The sequence below is a fragment of the Mustela lutreola genome, chromosome 2, assembly GCF_030435805.1.
Source record: "Mustela lutreola isolate mMusLut2 chromosome 2, mMusLut2.pri, whole genome shotgun sequence".
Lineage (NCBI taxonomy): Eukaryota > Metazoa > Chordata > Mammalia > Carnivora > Mustelidae > Mustela > Mustela lutreola.
In genome coordinates, this window is record NC_081291.1 from 141,546,090 (window position 1) to 141,569,376 (window position 23,287).

A 23,287-nucleotide genomic window follows, 5' to 3' on the forward strand; every position below is an offset into this window, starting at 1 on the left:
CAGCTTAGCTTGGGGGAAGCTTGAGGTCAAAGGAAGCAAGTACATCTGGGCCCTGGCAGGCGAGGCCCAGGGGACCAGGACGGGGGCGCGGCAGCACTGCCTAGGTCGTCCCGGAACTTTCCCGGCGGCGGGAGCGAGGTGGGCTGGGCGCGGCAACAGCGGGGGCCGGGGTGGGGGGAGCAGTGGACGCCGGGGAGCCTGCGGAGGCGGCCAGGCCGGGCGAGAAAGGCCAAAGTTTTTTGGCCCGGACGGCGGTACTAGACCTGGGCGCGGCCTGTGGAACCCACGCGTCGGGGGTGTCCGCTCTCCCGAGACTCAGCGAGGGCCGAGGCCCCCATTCCCGGCGGGTCGAGGCCGCGTCCCTCCGGCCCGGCCTCCCACTCACGCTCTCCCTGGGTTTTCCCCCAGCGCCGCCACCCAAACTCGCCCGCAGGCGCCTGGGTGTGTGTGGGGGACGTTCCAAACCCAGGGTTTCCAAAGCCACACTGAGAAAGGGTCCGAAGAAGTCTTCGCTTTAAATTCTAATAAGGGCCAACATGCACGTCGTTTTGGTAGGAACTCAATAATTGTAATAAATAATTAATAGAGATTTCGCCACTCCATCCACCCCCCCCCCACCCCCGACCCTTCAAGGTGTGCAAAACCTTCCTGAGCTACAAAATCCCTGATTTTTTTCCCTGGGGGGTAAACCGAGTTAAAAGAGATTATTCAAGACATCATTAGTATTAAGGACCTTAAGATACTGGAAGGCCCGGTAGGATCGGAGGCCTTTGCTTGAATCTGAATTGATAAATATCTATTTTGAGTTTTTCCCTACACTGATAACTTTGTAGATCCTCAGATGGTAATACTTTAGTATAACCCAGTGCTCAAATTTCGGAACTATTTTGATTTCTGAAAAATGCCCTTTTGGCTTCAGTGACATGGATCCTGTTATTTTTTCACAAATCAGTTTACATCATAAATTGCAAACATTTGCAATAAGATCTCAAGATTGTTTATTCTGTGTAACCTCAAGCACTTGACTATGTTAAACACTAGTACAGAAACTCTGTGAAATCAGTTTAATGTGTGTGAGGGAATTAAAGGATCACTCCTTTTCGTCACATAAACAAAGCATTTAAGATTGTTTTCATTGTCAGTCTCCCAATTTTTAAACAGTCTTACAAGTGACTATTAATTTTAGAGTTGTTCTGTGTGAAAATAATTACTGAAGTTATATCCTGCTTTAATTAAATGTTTCTGGGCAGAAGAAAATGGTATTCCACATTGGGAAGTGAGTGATTGTTTTTAGTGTTACATTATTTTAAATTATTTTAGTTCAAATGTAAATAAAGTGTGCTAAATTTCAATGGGGAAAAAAGTCTGAAATGGTTTCTTAAAGTGCCATTAGAACAGTTAGTCAGAGTGCATTAAAGGAACATCGCAAACCCAGAAATAATAAATATGTCATTGTAATGAGAGTGTTAACTTATGGATAATTTATTCAAGGTAGTTTCTACATTTCAGATGGAATCTCTTATTATGACCTGCCTGAGTACTCTGATGCTTGTTCTTCAAAATCTAATTTATATAGGCTCAGAATATACATAATTCATAACTCCTGTTGATATATGTATACACACCCCGAATTTTAACCTTTACAATATGTTTGCATGTTTACTAGCATGTTTTCAAGCTGACTGAAATAAAAACATAAAAAGTGTTAAACATCATATTGAAAGCAAGTGCTTGTCCTATGTGTGGAGGAAAAAGTGGAGGAAAATTAAAAATTAAAAAGGATTAGATAATTCTCAAACTCAGATATAGAGTGAACACTGAAATATTTCAGACAGGGAACATTCTTGTATAAGAAATAAGAAAATCTCCAAGAAAGACTTACAGATGTGAGCTTATAACACTTCTGATGCTGAGGCACTCCTTTCATGTCTCTAATTCATAGAACAAAAAATCCTCAAGTCTTGGGGTATTTTGTTTTGGGTATTTTATGTGTCAGTCAAGGTAACCATTGCATATGCCTTCAGTACAGGAAAATTTAGTATAGTACTTACACGGAGTTCTATTGGCATGAAGAAAGCTTTTAGAATATAATCAAATAAATCACATAGGGAGGAGTAAACACACATTTCCCCCCTTGTTGAACAACCACTCACATGTCCTGAGCAGGGATCTTTGCAGATTCTTATTCAGGTAGAATAGTGTGGAATAAGTTAAAGGCACAGACTCTGGAGCCAGACTTTCTGGATTCAAACCTCAGAGCTGCCACTTAATAATTTTGTGAGTTTGGATGAATTATTCTCTCTGTGCCTCAGTTTCCTCATCTGTAAAATGGGGATAAAGCAGCATCTGTTTCATGGGATGGGTGTTAGGAGGATTAGATGAGTTAGTATATGGGAAGCCCTATGAACAGTGCCTTGTACACATATATTTAAGCAATATATGATATTTATCTTAATAAAAACATCAATAAGCCTTAATTATTGTAATAAAACCTTAGAGGAACAAAATAAAGAAGTGCAGTGCAAGGAACGACTACTTTTTTATTGTGGCCAGAGGAAAACATTATTAGTTTGTGATTCTAGCTAATTGCTTAACCTCTGCCAGCCTCATCTGGAAGCTGTGGCAAATGTCACGATGTAGTTAGGGGTCTTACCCATAAGAGCAATTATAGGTTGTGGGGTGCTATTTACATGACAGATAGTATTGTTACTCTGCCATGTACAGCTAATAAGGTGAACTATCAAGCATGACACTTGCCCTCAAGGGGCTTACCATCCAGGGGGAGACAGTTTATAGCTACATATGATGGTGCTAGGAAACATGTGCTAGGTGCTCTTCCTTAAAGGCATTCAGTCATATTATGTGCATCTGAACGGCCGTACGGCACATGTGGGGCCTGTTGTCCTGTTTTTGGAAATGGAATCTTTCTTGGAAATGAGTAGCCTTATAAAGGAATGATGGGGCGACACCCAGAGGTTAAAAAACACACTTTGTTAGAATTAAATGCATACCATATGTTGCCATGGTTTGTGTTCCGTAAGCCCATCTGTGTTTTCTTAGGCTGTCCGTGTTTGCAGAGCATTAGCAGCAAAATGCCCAAAGATGCAAAGGCAGCTTACCAACAAAAATGAGCAATTGAGTCCTAGTTACAGATTCAATGAAGAGGGACTTCTTCCTGAGACCTAAATTTAGATACGTCATTTACACTTGCCTCATACATATTTTATATAATATCTTGTAGGAGCTCAGAGCACTTTTTTACACATCTTCATTTGGAAGTCAGTGTGATGTCATTGGTATATGACTAATCTTTAGAGGCAGAATTTCTTGAGTTCAACTCTCAACTTTATCACCAATTAATTAGATCTGAAGTTTCAGGTAATTTCTTAGCTCCCTAGAGCCTGTGCTCTCTTCATGTTCTGTACCATACATCTCGCAGGTTGTTGTAAGGATCAAATAAAATAAGATGGGTAAAGTGTCTGGCGTAGGTAGGTTTTCCACTAATGTATTTCTCTTCTATACTTCTAGTACTTTTCTTTCAAATTATTGTCACAGAGGATTTTGAACTCACCTGTCTGTGCTTAGAAACAGTTTTGGAAACTATTGGAGGCGGTATGCATATTTATTTCAGTTCCTTGTTATGGATGAATATTGAGCATCTGAGTATATGTTGTGTGGCCTGAAGTTTGGGATAAAACTTTCTTAAAATCTTGCAGAACTCTTTTCAGATAGATTTTTTGAAGGACTATAACTTTAGATCTACCCCTTTGTATAATAGAGAAGGTTCTTCTTCCCTGTTAACTCAAGGGCATTCCTAATACAAAGATTACACAGATTCTCTGACTTTCAGTCCTCTATATTCTGGAATGTCAGCATATAAATTGAGACCTGGCATTAACTCTCTAGTCACTTTGATATTAGATTGATTGTCTTTCTGTTTGCTTATTTATTGAGTACATTTTTTATGCTTCCGTGCTAAGGAAGAAGAAAATAAACTACCTTTAAAAATGATTTCAAAATCTATCAAGCTATCCAAATTTTCAATACTCATATTACATTGTGTTTTGTATTACATTTAATGGCATTAGTGGTTTAAAATGTAATTACTTGTGGGCAATATATTTATTTATTGAAATTCTCGCTTGTCAGCAGTTGTATTTCTTTTGAGGCTTACATAGTTCTCTTAAAACTTGGTCTTGCCCAATGTTCATTTAAAAGGGTTCAGGAGGGGCGCCTAGGTGGCTCAGTGGGCTAAAGCTTCTGCCTTCGGCTCAGGTCATAATCTCAGGCTCCTAAGGTCAAGCCCTGCATCAGGCTCTCTGCTCAGCAGGGAGCCTGCTCCCCCACCCTCTCTCTGCCTCACTCTCTGCCTACTTATGATCTCTCTCTGTCAAATAAATAAATAAATAAAATCTTAACAAAATAAAGATAAAAGGGTTCAGGACCCTCTCTGAGGGAGTTTTAGGTCTAGACCTCCTTCCAAAACTTTTTAGATAGGTGGAACTAGCCATCAAAGGAAGGCTTGGAAAGAGAGTCAGGTCCTGTCCTCCAATTGTTGTGGGAGTAGATAGATTTGGAAGTGTGATAGACAGAATAAAGCCCCCCCCCCCAAAAAAATATCTGCATCCTAATCCCTATTACACACACACTGTTACACACAGTTACACACACTGTTACACACACACACACACGTGTGTGTATGTGTGTGTGTATATATATATGTGTGTGTATGTGTGTGTGTTGAATATATATATATATATATATATATATATATATATATATATATAATATGGCAAAGGGAAATTAACGTTACAGTGGAATTAAGGTTGCTAATCAGCTGACTTTAGAATAGGGAGATTATCCTGGACTATTCAAGTGGGCCCATTATGCTTAAAAAAGTTTTTGGAAGTGGAAGTGAGAGGCTAAAACAGAGACTCAGAGAGAGCTAGGAGCTATTTGTAAGTATAAAAGCCTCTGGTCAATTTTTAATGCCAGGGGGTCTTCTGAGCCTCTTCAGTAGCAAGAGTCCTGCAAAACTCAAGGCTGGGATGCTTTGCCAAACCCTAAAATATGCTCTCACTCAGGCACACAGATCTTCATATGCCTTTCAGCAGAGTCCCCCATATATCTCTCTTATTATTATAAAATGGAGCCTATAGAGGCAATCTGCAAAATTATGTATATTCCTCTATGGAAAGTTAGTCAGCAGTGAAAATCTCTGTCTTGCTTCATTCTCCTTTGTCATCTGCTTGCTATTATTTACTTTCTTTCTTTTTTTCTTTTTTTTTTTTTTTTTAGTATCCAATGTAGAGAAAAGGACTATTAGTTTCAAGCTCTGAAGCTTGCTGAAGTTTGCTAATGCACTGAAAGGGAACAGCCTGAGCAATTTGAGCTTGTCTGTCAAGTTGGTCAAGGTGGAGAGTAATGTGGTCTGGGGTTCCCAGAGCCCATTGGACCTTTGACCTTTTCTGTTGAGACTATTGATCTAGGTTAATAGTCAGTACCCGTTGTGCTGTTGGAGGAGTTGTGTGCCTGTGTGGGTGATTTCTCATTGAGTACAAATGAGGCTCTGACTAACTCAGAGGGTAATTGGTCCTTTTTGTAGTTTTCCAAGATCAGGGTGGAGAATTAGAATAGATGGGTCCTGACAGGCAGGGGAAGATTCATTTGCAGGATGTTTGCAGTTGTATCAGTGACAAAGCAGTGGATCTGGGCATAGAGCTGATTCTGCCTTTCATGCCATGAACAAACCTCACCAGAGAGCTGTCCATGGAATCAAGTGGGGTTAGAAATTGCTGGATAACGTGATAACTTCTGAGGTTAGTGGAGCAATGAGGTGGGTTTAGCTTGGTTCCACTTACTCTACCCCCTGTTCTCCCCACCACCCTCATATTTTTCATCCCGTCTAATTGGGTACAGAATGAGCTACACAGCAGGTCAGTGGGCTGAATAAATAAAGAAGCTTGGTTATACTTTTTGACTGAAATATAGGTTATAGAACAGGAAGAAAATTCTTCTAAATAGTGTCAATTCCCATGACTGTCTCCTTACTAGCTCTTCGCTACTTGGAGGAGAAATTTTCTTTTTCCACTCACTCTGGGAAAAACATTCATGTCTTTGTCTTGAGCAGCTTCCCACCTCTTCCAGCTCATCCTTCAAGGATCTTCCACTCTTTCAAGTTACTCATTCTAGAATTCTAGCTGCACACAACTCATTGATTCATTCACTCATCAGATACTTATTAACAGCCTACTGTATGCCTTGAACTCTTTCCCCCCTTTCTACTTTAACTTGTCAGACTATTCTTTTCTGATTTCCCCTTGGAGTCTAACATCGTTGAAGGCAGTAGCAGTTGAAAGGGAGGGAAGGGTGTGCTTGGCACAGGATGGGGATGGGATGTGGGACAAGTGATAAGTGCTAGAAAGACTAAAGAAAAAGAGGTGAGTAGTTTGGCTAAATTTAGGAGACCTTTACTCCACCAAACCCTCCATATACCATATGCTTCAACACCTGCTTTAGTGAAGAATAATCTTGGAGTGATTTGGGATGCTATATACATATAATTCCTAAACATTCTTTTAAATCTTAAGGAGAAGTCCAGGTACAGTTAAAGTTCAAAGTATTCAATAAACATTTAAGCACTGAATGTAGGCTTGTCACTGATAGTTCATGAGAGATAGGAAGATACAAATGGTCAGGGGAGGTAGGGCATCTTGGTAGTATCTGTAAAGTGGGGAGGACAGGTATGCTTTGCATGGGGCAGTGGGCAGCATCCAGTATGGAGACACATACTCCTGGGGTGTGCATTCAGGAAAGCCATAGACTGAGACTTAAATTTTCTTCTTAAAAAAGACAAATAAGGGGCGCCTGGGTGGCTCAGTGGGTTAAGCCGCTGCCTTCGGCTCAGGTCATGATCTCAGGGTCCTGGGATCGAGTCCCGCATCGGGCTCTCTGCTCAGCAGGGAGCCTGCTTCCCTCTCTCTCTCTCTGCCTGCCTCTCCGACTACTTGTGATTTCTCTCTGTCAAATAAATAAATAAAATCTTAAAAAAAAGAGAGAGAGAAATAATATCTGGCAGAACTCTAATTTTCTTTCCTAAATTAGGTCTTTGTACTAACATCATATAATACATAATTAGGACAAATGCTTACCTTCTTGAATATATTCACTACTTCCCCCCTCTTTTTCCTCTTTTCTTCCTTCTGATTTTGTTTCCTTTTGTGGTTTATGTAAGTCGTTTCCTGATGCCCTTCTAATATATCCAAATCTAAATATTTTGTTTCTATTTATCTCTTCTGAGTTGTCACATCTGGATATGTGTGGCTACAAATTGCATGCCTTTACCTTCCAAATTTTCTTTTTATTCTTATCTGTTAGGATTCGCTCATATTGCTGTATGTTGCTATAATTCATTTGACTGCTGTGTAATATTCCACTGAGTTCATATACCAGTGTCTGCATTTGCTCTAACAATGATGGACATTTGGGTTATTTCTAGGTTTATATAGAATGTACTTAAAGTCATGGGCCTGGATGTAATCACCAAAAAAACTGAGTAAAGGGAAGATAATCAGAAATTGAGCCCTGAAGTACTCCACTATGAAGAGGCTGGGGAGAAGAGTAGAAACCAGCAAATGGAGACTGAGCATGAACGCCCAACAAGGTAAGAAGAAGAGAGTCCAGGGTCTTGGGAGCCCAGTGCAAAAAGGGCATTGAGGGAGAGGAAGTGAAGGCTGAGCACTGGCCATTGTACAGGTCATTGGTGACCTTGATAGGGAAGATTGGGTGAGGAAGTCAATGCCCTTAGAGAAGAATGCAAAAAACCTCTAATTCTTCTGAGATTCTAGTTTCTCCTTCCTCAAGTCCATTAATTATTTTCCTAAAATGAAGATCAGATCATGTCACTCCCTGACTTATTTGGGGGAGCTCCACACTGCCTAGAGAATGAAGTTCAGACTCTTCAGTATGACATTTAGTCTGACCTTCTACTATTTTTTTCAGTCTCTTCTTCTGAAGCTACTCCACCACTTACTCTCTGTTCTCATTGGAGCTTCCATTGGTTCCTGAATATTATACTGGTGTCAGAATTAGGCTTCTGCCAGAATGCCCCTCTCCAGATCCCCTTTGCACTATCATAGAATTTTGAGCATATAGCTACCAGAGCTTTGTTACACTGCAGTGTAATTATTTCTGTGATTGCCTCCTCCAATCAGAATGTGAGAATCTTAGTTCTCTGAGGGTGGTTTTAATTTTTACAACAAGCCAAAGGCTGTTTGGTATTAAGTCTGATGAAGAAGCTGGGGAATATAAATTTTTATTACAAATGAAGAGTAGGAAAAAATTAAGCATGGCTGTTTTGTGATGACACGTTTTCTTATATGGCTCACAAAGGGCACTAAAGTTTACTGGCACTGATTTACTTACGGCAGTTTCCAAAGATGAATACCCAAAAACATTTACAAGAGTGACAGTATTGCCGGACTAAGCATTTGGTTTCTCAGAGTGATGATTTTGAAGGACAAGACTTACTTGGATCCGTAAGATCTGGTATCTATGTTTTACAAAAATCAGTATCATTTTCTTGTCACATCTTATTTTCTGCAGTGAATTTTTACCTGCTAAAGTTCACATTATCTCCTGTGTATTTAAATATTTTCTTTGTAACTTTATTATTTTCAGTTCTTTCTTTAGTAAGCATTGTATTTCAATGCAGCAGCACTTGAAAACTCTAATAAAACTGTTTATTTTAAAAAAAACTATTCATAAAAGCATTAACTAAGACCAGATTTAACACCAATTCCAGTGGCTGATCCCTACTCCAAATGGATATATGGCCATTTGTTACGATCTTTTGTTTACTGATTTTCAAGCAATTTTCAATCTGTGTGACACTGATCAGATCCAAGCCAATATAGACTAATTTTTCAAGTCGCTTTTTATGAAGCAGTGCATCAAATGCTTTACAAAGTCCAAATGTGTAACATCTGCTCTCCTTTTCCTGATAATTTTACAGTTCTCTCATAGAAGTCAACTGCTTTATCAAGCACGGAATGTGTTTTAGAAGTCTCCATTATTATCGTTCATGATTCTGTCACCTTTTAGAATTTCCTTTCTCAACTTCATTTGCCAAGTCTTGATAAAATACTTATTAGTTAGCCATCTGATACAATTATTCTTCCAGTAGTAACACGTTGCGACTCTAGGTTCACTTGGATTAGATCTATATATAATCTTTTCAGTTGTTATGATTTAAAAGATGCAAGCAATAAAATCTGTGTTAGTCATTTTTGTTCATATCCTGGGAGAGATGTTATTCAGACTTGATGATTGGTATATGTTTTGAGGTTTGAAGTATTCACTTACCTGCTCTTTGTCATTAGCTGGTTTTTTTTTTTTTTCCCTAGGTGCATTTTATAGTTCCCCATCTTTACCATATGTTAAATGGATATTATGCTTGCAACAGCATGCCTTACAGAACAGGAAAATGTCTGTGTATGTACAGTAAGTCAACTCATGCAGACTTTGGATACAGACTGAAGTTTTTGATGCTTCCATCATCTCATTGATGTAGGTGAGCAGAGTTTAATAACATTTGCTTTCAAGGGTTTGGGGGTAATTGCTATGTACATAAACTGAGAAAAGTTTGCTTTATAATTAGTTTTTGAATCAAATTCAAGAAGATTCCATGTAAATAATGCATTTTTTATGAGTTAGGCCCTGAGGTCATTTTGTTTACTGATAGAGTTCAGTTAATTGAATAAATATGAAGATCTTGTATTGAGTACCCCTGTGTTGGTTAAAATGAATGTTACAGATATCTTATTAACTTTTATACATAAGTTACTGAATTAATAAACTGTATGAGAATATAGTGAACATATTTGATAGATATAAATGAAAACATTGGTTATGATTTATCAAGGATTACTTGAGTATTAATTAACTGACAGCTAGAACACTGCTTTTGACATTCTCAAATTTCCTTTGGTTAATCTTATATGCATTATAGATTAGTCAGTTTCTCCCTCTTTATATAAAATATTTAGCTTTTGAAGTGTTTTGACATATGGTAAACTTCAATAAGAAGGCAGACTTTTTCAGTTTTGAGAAATGTAAATATATCATTCTGTAAGAAATTCCAAAATGTTGGCTATGGGACAATGGAAACCACATGTAGTTTTCTCCAAATCTCAATATACAAGTAACTGCTTTCAACACATCTTTTCTGTCTCCAGTTTTAATATTAACTACTTGATTAAATGTTAAACAGAGCAAAGGCCAGTCTTGTCAGGCGTCACTAATATTCATATTTTTTCCAGAGGATGGAAAACATTTATTTTTGAATATTTAGCACTCTTCTGTTGCTCAGTGAAGACTGGTAGTGGGAATAATGCTTCTTTATAATTTGAAATTCTGGAGTGGGGGATTCATTGGCTGAATTAAAGCTATAATGTCTTGTTTTGTTTTTAATGACTAAATAGCAATTTTACATTTCAGCTGTTACACCCACAATTTAGAATATCAGTTTTGGAAATAGGTTCAAAACTACTTTTTCTTAAATCAAGGTTAGAATTTTTCTGTTTTCAATGTTATAGTTATAGGTATTATAAATGTTCTGTTCATAAAATTATAACAATACGCTACTGGCCATTGTCTTTTATGTCTATAAATAAAAGAAATTATCAACATTTAAAATGGAGTGGAAGGAATTCATATTTGTACAGCTCATGCTTTTCTAAATTTAAATTCAAATTTCACCTAAAAGGTAAATCTGAATTTAGAAAGATTTTTCCAAGGGTAAATGATTTAAAGTTTGTAGGACATAGTTTATAAATGAATGTATATGCCTTTGGTGTCAAGGATTCCAAGTCAAGAAATGGTATTATGTCAGATGTCGAGCAGAGAGACTCAAAGAGTAAATATGTTTATGATTTGCTTCCTTTGTATAAATTTTTTTAAGTATTTTATTTATTTATTTGACAGACAGAGATCACAAGCAGGCAGAGAGGCAGGCAGAGAGAGAGGGGAAACAGGCTCCCAACTGAGCAGAGAGCCCGATGTGGGGCTTGATCCCAGGACCCAGGGATCATGATCTGAGCCAAAGGCAGAGGCTTTAACCCACTGAGCCACCTAGGTGCCCCTGCATAAATGTTTAAAGTGATACATCGATATATATCAAACAAAGAAGAGTGCATTATTCTTTGTGTATAAATAAAATCAAAAGTTTGTATTTTGCTTTTTATAAAAATACGGTGACTCTGTTACTGAAGATGCCAATCATGTACATGGAAGTTTTTTTAAAAAGTCAATTTTCTGTGTAGTTCCCAGTTTCTTGATTTATATCAATACATTTCTGTTGTTCTGTTCTGATTTAGATATATATGTGCTGTTTAAAATTTTTCTGTTTCTATTAAATGTATGACTCATTGATAAAGACATGGAAATACTATCAAATCAATCCATTCCCTTGTAACATATGACTTGTGTTTCTGAAATTTTAGAATTGCTTCCTTATTAATTATGAGCTAATGCACTTTATCTTTTTATTTTTTATTTTTTATATTTTTGTGGCTTAGGCCTGGCTGGGAGAACACAAGATCACCACATCGATTGAGCTAAAGCACTTTAGAAGACAGATTATACAAACATTGTGAATAGATGTGGTCAAACGAGAGCATTGAATATGGAATAAGAGCTTTCTGATTTTTAAGTAGAAAATAAGTTCAAATTTGTTTCAGAAAAATGGTTGTGTCTTTATAATATAAAACATGGGCAATCTTAAGATAAAATAGTATTTAAGCTTATGCATTTTTTAAACACCAGAGGATTCTTTATAGACACTAAAGTGGATGAGCAATGACTCCGTTCTAATTACTTTGCCAGGCAAATTGATTCATTCTGGATTATTCTCAATCAAAGTGTTTTTCTAGGATTCAGACTAAATGTATCCTCTTTTTGACATTAGTCTATTACTATTTATATCAATACTCTCATACATCGTGAGTAATTTGTTTCCCTCTTCTGTTCTTGCTGTTTTCAGCAATTTATCCATGCTGGGGAGGGAGGGTAGGATTGTGGTGTGAAATGAAGATGGCATTTTTGTGTTTTGACCAGAATAAATTAGAACTTTTTGCCTTCATGCTTCAAAGTGTAGGGTTTGTCAAGACGTGAGGTCCAGTCACATCAACGAAGAATGCAACTTGTAAGTGAAGAATGCAGCTTGTACAAGCTTCCTTGTACCTTTCAAAAAATAGACTCGCATAGGTTATTGCCATACTGATCTTAATATCATTAATTTGTTTTATATATATAAATATAAATACATATATAGTTAAAGATTTTATTTATTTATTTGTCAGAAATAGAGAGTGAGTGAGCACAAACAGGGGGAGAGGCAGGCAGAGGCAGAAGCAGGCTCCCTGCTGAACAAGGAGCTTGATGTGGGGCTCCATCCCTGGATGCCAGGATCATGACCTGAGCCAAAGGCAGTTGCTTAACCAGCTGAGCCACCCAGCCCAGGCATGTCTCTCTCTCCCTCTCTCTGTCTCTCTCCATAAAAACACACGCACACACACACACACACACACAGATAGGGTTTTTTTTTTTAATATTTTTTATTCATCCATTTGACAGAGAGAGATCACAAGTAGGCAGAGAGGCAGGCAGAGAGAGAGAGAGGAGAGAGCAGGCTCCCTGCTGAGCAGAGAGCCCGATGAGGGACTCTATCCCAGGACCCTGAGATCATGACCTGAGCCGAAGGCAGCGGCTTAACCCACTGAGCCACCCAGGCGCCCTGTTTTTTTATTTTTTGAGAGAGAGAGAAAGAGAGAGAGAGAGAGCACGAATGTGAGCCAGGGTAGGGGAGTCTGGGTAGGAAGGGGTAGAGAGAGAGTCTCAAGCAGGCTTCATGCACTGCACAGAGGCAGACACCGGCTGACATCATGACCTAAGCTGAAATCAAGAGTCAGGTGCTTAACAGGCTGAACAACCCAGGTGCCCTTAATTCGTTTTTGAAGTGAAAAACTCCTAGTCATTTGGTTTTAAACTAGTAACTTTGAAAATAATTATTCTTTCTGTCCTAGGTAAGATATGTATTTGAATTGAACTGGATGAAATAAAAAGAAACAAAAATCTCTCTTTTTTTCTCTGCAGAGTTTTAATTTCTTTTATTATGTCTAGTGGTTGTTGCAAATACAAACTCTCAATTTTCTTTAGTACCATCAAAAGGGAGAAACAGAAAAAATGAAGTCCCTTCTTAGGTCCTCTCCGCCCGTATAAGGATAGAAGAGGCAGATGGGTAGACGGCAATATACAAAAAAGATAACTCCACAATTATGTTTGGAAAATGATGGGAACATTTGTAAATGAATCTGCAGTTATAAAGGATGGAGTGTGGTACCATGCACTTTTATAGATTCAGGAAATAGTGTTTTACTTTTGCATGTTGACTTCAAGATTTTCTCTGTGATATGCAGTACTAGAGTAGAGTAAATGTATAAATTCAAAGTATTTTATTTCCATTTTAATCAAGTCTCTTGAGTTCAAGTGTGTAAATTACTACCCAATTAGCTGTTTTGTATGCCTGTGGTATTTCCATGTTCTACTAATATGGTAATGAATCAGAATATTGATTAGTTTGTTTTAAATCTCTGAAAGAATTGAATGCCGTTCTCATAGGCTTAAATTGTAAAGAAAATTTAACAACAGAGTGGGTACAAGAACTGATTTCTTTCTTATAATAATAGTAAGAAACTTTTTTAATATAACACAGTGCATGTTCACAGTAGAAATCCTCACAACCTATTAACTAGAGAAACCACAGTTAACGTTTAAATAGATATACTTCTTGTCTCTTTTTTCTGTATCTGTATCCATACATTTTTATCGTATTGAGACCATGTAGTTCATCAGGTAGTGTGTACAATAAAGATAGCTTTAATAGTTTTCTAAAAATGAAACAAGAGCATTATAAAAAATTCTCAAGTACAGAAGAGTAAAAAGAAGAAAGTAAAAAAAAAAATCACTTGAAACCTCTCCTTCTAGAGATAATCACTGGTTTAAATGTAAGGCATTTATGAGATATGCCAAAAGATGAGTAGTTATTAATATTAATAACATTTTTCCAGATACTTATCAATGTATAGATATTCATAAGATAGTATGTATGTATTGATGTTTGAAAGTATACTTTTTTACTTTTTTTGATATTTTTTATATCATGTGGACATGATTCTATGTCAAACATGGGTCTACACCATAAAGTTTTGCTAACTCATCATATTCTATTACATATTATTTAAAAATTTTATTGTTATTTATTACCATTTTTCTATTATCATAAGTACTGTAATAAATTTTCTTATTACTAAATATTTGTGTACATCTTTGATTAATTTCTAATGCCATATCCTAGAACTAGCGCTGTTGGATCAAAGGTTGTACTTGGTTATACTCCTACCAGCTATGTAAAAGGGAACGTATTCCCCATAAATCTTACCAACATTGAATATTATAATTCAGTAAATGTATTTACTTGAAAAGACATCTTATTTCTGTTTTATTTTATATATCTTTGTCTTCTAATGAGAAAAACATTTCCAGGGCTTTTATTGGCTATTTATTATTCTTCTGTTGTGAACTGCGTATTTGTATCATTTGCTAGTCTTTAAATTCAGATATTCATCATTATATATTAAATATGTTACTCTTTTTTGTCATATATTTGACATTTTTCTTTAGTAATTTTCATTATACCTTTCAATTTTGTGCACATTCTTTTTCTGTGTATATAAAAGTGATAAAACTTTAGATGGTTATTTATATGAATATTTTACTTTATGACTTTTGATGTTCTTAAAATCATGCTTAGAGAATCTTTTCCTACCCAAAGATTATGCAACTATGTGTTAATATTTTATTTTAATATTTTTTCATTTATTTAATACGTGACATGATTAATATATTTGGAGCTCATTTTCATGCAAAATGTGAGATAAATCCAACTTAATTTTTTTCTGACTTCACTTATTGTATTGATTTTGTTATACGCTAATTTATTTTATTTTTGCTTTTGTATAGTTAAATTTAGCATTCTTTTTCTTTATGACTTTCATTGTTAGTGCAATAATTAATAAAAGCTTCCTACCTCAAGAGTATATGTATGTGTGTATGCACATATAGGTATATGTCTAGCTTTCTAATTCATTTATGGTTCCATTTCTAACATTGAAGTCATTAGTTTATCTGAAATTTATTTTGATGTACTGTGTGAAATAGTTAACTCACACAGTGGTTGGTCAGTTAAATAAATATAATTACCAGAGAACTCATATATTGCCATTGATTTTAAATCTTGTCTTTGTCACATAACACATTCTTACAACTATTTGGGCATATTTCTGGATTTTTCTATTCTATTCCATTTATCTTTGTTTATTCTTATACTAGCTCTATGCTTTAAAAATTATAACAGCTTTATAATATGCTTAAAAAGCTTATATCTTTAACAAAAACTTAAAAAAATCTTATAACTTTCCTTAAAATTTTCAGTTTTGGGGGGAGCCTACATGGTTCAGTTGGTTAAGTTTCTGATATGAGCTCAGGTTATGATCTCAGGGTTGTGAGACGGAGCCCTGCATCAGGCTCTGTGCTGAGCTTGGAGTCTGCTTGAGACTTTCTTTCTCCCTCTGCCTCTGCCCCCAGCCCCTCACTCTTGCTCTCTCTCTCAATAAATACATAAAATCTTTAAAACAGGTTTTTTGGGGGATACCTGGTTGGCTCAGTTGGTTAAGCATCTGCCTTCAGCTCAGGTCATGATTCCAGGATCCTGGGATTGAGTCCCACATCAGGCTACCTGTTCAGTGGGGATCCTGCTTCTCCCTCTGCCTCTGTTGCTGCCCCTGCTTGTACTCTCTCTTTCTCTGATGAAGAAATAAATAAAATATTAATTGTTTTTTCAGTTTAGGATATAGATTAGTATTGCATTGCCTTTTTTAAAAAAAGTTTTTATTTAAGTTGCTGTTAACGTAGAGTGTAATATTAATTTCAGGTGTATTATTTAGTGATTCAGTAGGTCCGTACAACACCCAGTACTCATCACAAATGCTCTCTTTAATCCCAACACCTATTTCACCCATCCCCAACCCACCTATCAGTTTGTTCTCTATAGTTAAGAATCCATTTTCTGGTTTGCCTTTCTCTCTTTTCCTCCCACATACTCATTTATTTTCTTGCTCCCTCCCTTCCTCCCGCTCTCTTTCCTTCCTTCCTTCCTTCCTTCCTTCCTTCCTTCTTCCTTTCTGATTTATTTATTCAGAGAGGGGAGGGGCAGAAGGACAGGGAGAAAGAGTCTCAATCAGACTCCATACTGAGTTCAGGGCCCCATGCTGGGCTCAATCTCATGACCCTGAGATCATGACCTGACCGGAAATCAAGAGTCCGACACCTAACTGACTGTGCTACCCAGGGGTTCCATCTTTTGTTTTGTTTCTTTAATTCCATACATGAGTGAAATAATGATATTTGTCTATCTCTAACTGATACACTTCTCTTAGTATAATACTCTCTAGCTCTATACAAGTCTTTACAAAAGGCAAGATTTCATTCTTTTTTATGGCTGGGGTAATATTCCACTGCATCTATATACCATATCTTCTGTATCTTCATCAATTTTAGTTGGGCTATTTCCATAGTTTAGCTATTATGGATAATGCTGCTAAAAACATTGGGGTGCATGTATCAGTTTAAATTAGTGTTTTTGTATAGTATGTCCTTTAATTCACATTTCTAGTGATTCTAGTAGTGATTCAGAGCATTTTTTAAAAGTAGGCTCCATGCCCAGTATGTAGCCCAATGCAGGGCTTGAACTCATAACCCTGGGCTCAAGACCTGAGCTGAGATCAAGATTTGGACACTTAAAAAAAAAAAAAAGAGTTGAACACTTAACTGATGGAGCCACCCAGGTGCCCCTGGAGCCTTTTTTCATGCTTGCTGACCATTTGGATTTGTTCAATATGAATTTTTTACGTTTTTCTTTTTAAATCCATTTTTCTCTTCAGTTGTGTCTTCTTCCATAATCTATAAATATTAACCATTTCTCTCTTGTCTGTATTGTAAATAGCTTTGTAACTCTACTATCTATTGTTTATAGTATCTTTTACTATGTATGTCTGCAATTTTTAAAAATATACTTATAAGTCTATGTTTTATTTTATAGCTTCTAAGTTTCCTGTCTTAGTTAGAAAGGTTTCCTAGTACTGGCTATACCTACAGTCTCCTACATGTTCTCACATGGTATGTATTATTTAAAATTTTAAGCTTAAGACTTTAACTCATCTGAATTAATTTTTGTATTGGTATAAAATAAAAGCCCAATTTTATTTCTTCAGATGGTTGGCCCATATGCCAACACTATAATCATGAATAGAAATATCACTTTTATTATACTTAAAATTTTACATATACTGAAATTAAATTCTGGAGTCTCTATTCTGTCCGTATTGTATACCGTATGTCAATAATACTATGCTACCAGCATATACAATACATATTTGGACAAATATACTGCATACAGTATAATATACATACATAAATACAATATTTAGACAAATATTATTTGATTGGTTATACTAGTGAATGGTATTCCCACATATGCAAGCATATCAGTAAATACAGTACCTTTGAATTCTTGGAAAAAAATTTAAGAATAAAATTCAGGCAACAATGAGATGAATAAAGAAATAAATTAGCAAATGGGAAGTCAGGTTGTAAAAGAGTTCATGGGGAAGATTTAGTTCATTAGCATAAAAAACTACGATTACACAACTGTGAAAAATATGTTGCAAAACAATGTGTATATAAATGTGATTAATATCGACGATGTAAAAGGAACAAAAATAAAATCAGTTGATGGCTGTTTGGTGATCTGACAATAAGTATAACCATAACTGACTCAGCAATTCTACTCAACCATATACATGGAACAAGTAATTATAAGTTCAATCAGTGTACAGAATTGTAGTTTCTGTGGGAATACAGTAATTATATAAAAGGTAGATTTAACCAGGTTTAGGAAGCTAGAAAAGGGTTTTTGGAGAAAGTGACATTGTAATTGAAACATAAAAGATATTCAGGAGTGAGGATGGGATTGAGATAGTGGGTGGGGAGAAAATTCTAGGTAGACAAATTATAAATATGATGGCCCCTGTGGGAGTGAAGAGGTGGGAAAGGCATTGCAAATTCCAGAAAGAGGGGCAGAACGTCTGGAGCCTTGAGAGCTGAGGCGAGGCAGGGTGTGATCAAGAGCACAGATGAGGCAGAACAGAAGGCAGGATCAGTCAGATCATGAGGCCATGATCAAGAGTTGGGTCATTATCCAGAGGACAGTGGAAAGTCTCTGAAGATACTCTGTTGGGGTAGGGAAGTGTGGGGAAACATACTTAGATATGTTTTGAAAAATCACTCCAACTACTGTGTGTTGAATAGACAGGAGCAGAACACGAACAGATGAACAGCTACTGCAGCGGTCCAGGTGAGAGAGGAAGTGTTGACAGTGGAGAGGGAGAGGATGAATGGATTCTAGAGATGTTTAGGCATCAGTATAGATAAGATTTACTAATAGATTGAGTGTAGGCATGAGGAAGATGGAAAAGTCAAGGAAGACTCCTGATAGGGAACTTGAAAAGCTGTTTGGATAGTGCTGCTGCTTGCTAAGATAAGGAATACATCATGAGAAGATAAGCAGGGAGATGTTCATGCAGTTTTGGACCTGTCGAGATCAAAATAGTAGGTGGCAGATATGACAGTAAGCACATAAGTTTAAGGGTCTGTGTGGAGCTCAGAAGAGAAGTCTGGGCTTGAGATAGAGTTTGAGGGTTGGTGAAGTACAGATGTAGCTGAAGGTCATGGAGTGCTTGAAATTGCCTCTAAATCTTAATCTAAAAAACACAACAAACAAACAAAGCAGAAACAGACCCATAAATACAGAGAACAAACTGATGGTTGCTAGAGCATAGGGTAGGTTGATAGAGATAGGGCATGGGGAAAGGGCAAAGTGGGTAAAGGGGGATTGGGAGTACAGGCTTGCAGTTACGGAATGAATAAATCATGGGGATGAAAGGTACAGCAGAGGGAATACAGTTAGTGGTATCGTAATTGTGTTGTGTGGTGGCAGATGGAAGTTACCCTTATGGTGAACACAACATAACGTACAGACTTATAGAATTACTGTGCTGTACCCCTTAAACTAACATAACGTTTTGTGTCAACTGTACTTTAATAAAAAAAGGATACATGGTGCCGAGAGAAGGGAGTCTGGGGCAGGGCTGAGGAACACTCACATTTCATAGTGGAGTAGGGCAGGAGGATCCCTGAAAGTAAAACTGAAAGGGGAGGCCAAAATTGTGGAAGGAAACTCAGTGGTTTCTTGGGAGGTAAGGAAGAGTTTGTCTTAAGGAGACAGTAGTGACCTGCGTCATGATGCTAAAAGGCCAAGTTCAGACACATGTCTGTTGGATTTGGTTACAAGAAGGCCTTGTATAAAATGTGGAAGGGCCACCCTGGGGAGATGTGGGGACAAAACTCCAGCTAGGAGTGGTGTGAAGGGCCATGAGAGGTGAGGATATAAAGTCGAGTTTAATTCATTTAAGGAGTTTGGCTGTGAAGGAAAGAGAGCAAAAACTTGACAGTAAATGGGCTTTTAAGTTTAATTTTAGAAGGTTTTAAATTTCAACTTAAAAAAATACTGATAGGAAGGCGCCAGAAAAGAGAGGTTAGAGATACAGGAGAGGGGATTCACTGTTTGCCATTTTTATTAAGACTCCTGGGGTGGCTGGGGAGGGCAAGGGTGAGTCCTAGAGAATAGGGAGTGTGATGCGTGCTCAACATTAAGAGGTCAGAAGGAGGAGAAGTATGAGTGCACAAATAAGTAGGGTTGTAGATGGGATGGCAGGCTGTTCAGGTAACTTTTACCTGAGAGGAGTGATAGTTAAGGAGCTGCTGTGAGAGAAGACGTGATGGGCCCTGGGTAAGCAACTTGAAAAGCAGAAGGCTTGCATAGCTCTGAAGCACAGACAAACTAGCCGACCAGCAACAGCGCCGAGACAGACTCACACTTCTTCATGTTATCAGGCAAACTCCTGAGCGTTGGGTCTTCCTGTAATTTGACTTACTTTAGGTAAAATCCAGCTGGGGGATATTTATAAACACTTGGTTTACAGACTGTCACATAAAAAACAAAACAAAACTGTGAAGAGTAAACTCATTCTACTCTTCCTTGATGTAAATTCAATGTTATGTCCCCTAAGAATCTGGAAAATATAGGTCTATCCATATACTCCTTAACTAAATGACATATACAAAATTCAGTTATGCAAACGGAATATATGAGAGTTTTTCCCCCAACCTTAGAGCATTACCAAGGACTCTGTTTTGCAAAGGGAAAAGAATATGGAGTTTGGAGCCAGATAGATTTGGTTTATTTTTTCTTAAAGATTTTATTTATTTATTTGACACAAAGAGAGAGATAGTGAGAGAGAGAACATAAGCAGGGGGAGTGGCAGGCAGAGAGTGAGGGAGAAGCAGGCTCCCGCTGAGCAGGGAGCTTAACGCAGGGCTTGATCCCTGGGATCATGAACTGAGCCAAAGCCAGATACCTAACCGACTGAGCCACCCACGCCCCAGATTTGTTTTAAATCTAAGTTTTGTTAAGTACTAAAATGACCACAGGTGAGTCACTACCCCTGGGCTCAGTTTTCTCATCTTTTAAATAGTAAGATCTACCTGAATTGGGTTGTTGGAGGATTGAGCGAAGTGATATATGGAAAATATCCAGGACAATGCATGGCACAACGTGCTCAGAGAGGAGTCTTTTTATTTATTCTTGGTTTATAGGATTTATAAGAATAACTTGCAGGGTTACTATGAACAATCTCTCGTTGCCTGTTCAGTCAACCTATTAACATTTATGGAACACCTGCTAGATATCATGTGCCTGGTCCTTTGTTAGCGACAATGGAAACAAAGAAGGTTGAACCGTAGTTGTCGCCCTAGAGCTCCTCATGCTGCACTTAAAAAATGTTTTCATGCAACAGTTTTGTAAACATGCACTTCTAGAGTCTGTTAGTTGCTTAACTGAATGCACAATTTTAGCCCAGTGGCTAGTATATCCGTCACTTAATAGATCTTATTTTTCCTCTCCTCTTCTCCCGAGATAAGATACAGGCAATGCAAGCTTTGTGACCAGTTGTTATACAGAAATCTGATTCAGAATTACAAATAACTTATAATAGGTGTGGAAAGAAACCATCGAAAGGTATGAGCTTCTTAGGAAAGCTGACCTCTGGGCCCAGACGTCCAGGGTTGGTTGCCTGTTTTGCCCTAAATAGCATCCCTGATGTGATCTGAAAAATTTTGCATCTTTTCTGACCCTGCCTGTGTTTCCTGTGGTTTTGCCTCAGGGATATCCTTTCCATTTCTGAAAGCTGAGTGTCTGACACTCATATCTGTTTTAGGTTTCTTGAAGTTCCTTGGAACAGTTTCTTTTCTTACTAAAATTCACAATTTGATGGCCAGTCTTTCTTCTGGCTCAATAAGGGACACTGTGCTCTCCAGAGTCTGTAGCAGGTCACTGCCTTATGATAGCAGGTTCTTTCTTATTCCATCTTCCAGTGAATTAAATTTTTTTGTTTTATGAAATTAAAAAGAATTATATGGGGGCGCCTGGGTGGCTCAGTGGTTTAAAGCCTCTGCCTTTGGCTCAGGTCATGATCCCAGGGTCCTGAGTTTGAGCCCCGCATTGGGCTCTCTGCTCAGCGGGGAGCCTGCTTCCTCCGTCTCTCTCTGCCTGCCTCTCTGCCTACTTGTGATCTCTGTCTGTCAAATAAATAAATAAAATCTTTAAAAAAAAAAGAGAATTATATGAATGCATTTTCGTAAAATAGTAAGACATGCAAGTTCAGAGCATAAGATGTGAAATACCTTATTTTTTTTCTCATCCCTTCCATTCTTCAAAGTAACACTGTTAACAATTTGGGAAATAATTTTCTGGATATTATTCTATGGATTTCCATACATACTCATTTTTGAAGGAAATATGTATATTCACATACATTTTTAAAATATACATTTTAAATAAAACCAAGATTATAGCACACAAATTATTCCCAAGCTATCTTTTCTCAATAAATGTTGGAGACATTTGACACTGTACATTTAGATCTATCTCAATCTTTTGGTTTTGTTTTGTTTTTTGTTTAAGTTTTCATTGACTTTATTTTTTTTTAAAGATTTTATTTATTTATTTGACAGAGAGAGACACAGTGAAAGAGAGAACACAGCAGAGGAGAAGCAGAGGGAGAGGGAGAGGGAGAAGCAGGCTTCCTGCCAAGCAGGGAGCCCTATGTGGGACTCGATCCCAAGACCCTGGGATCATGGGATCATGATGTGAGCCGAAGGCAGATGCTTAAGGACTGAGCCACCCAGACACCCCAATCTTTTTTTTTTTTTTTTTGCTTTTAAAGATTTATTTATTTATTTAGGAGAGAAAGAGAGATTGTGCGTGCAATGGGAAGAAGCAGAGAGAATCTGAAGCAGACTCTGCGCTGAGCGTGGAGCCCAATGTGGGGCTCAATCTCACGACCTTGAGCCCAGGACCTAAGCCCAAACCAAGAGTTGAATGCCTCACTGACAGTACCACCCAGGTGCCCCTATCTCATTCTTGTTAATAACTGCATAGAATCCTATATTACAGATGAAACGTAATTTATATAGTCAATCTCTTCTTGATAGCCGAAGGCAAACTCCTGAGTTTTCCCCCAAACTTGGTCCTCCCATAATCTTTTCCATTTCATTTACCTGCAACTCCTCCAGTGGCTCAAGCCAGTATTCTCCAGTCATATCCCACCCTCTGCCTTTTCTTTTTCTTTTTAACACTTATCATTTGACATATACCTCTTTGGACTATGTCAAATATCTCCTCACTGGAATGTGATATCAACAGGTGAGGAACAAGAGATGGCAGCAGTGGGAAGGGCAAAGGTAAACCTGTTCAAAGTAAAGTGTGTGTGTATGCCTGTATGTGTGCATGCGTGTGTTTACCTTGGCACCAACTCTGGATTATCTCCCTTCTGTAATATTTTTTTAAATTAATTATTTTTATTAACGTATAATGTATTATTTACCCCAGGGGTACGTGTCTGTGAATTGTTAGGCTTACACACTTCCCAGCACTTATCATATCACATACCCTCCACAATGTCCACAACCCAACCATCCTTTTCATCCCCCTTCC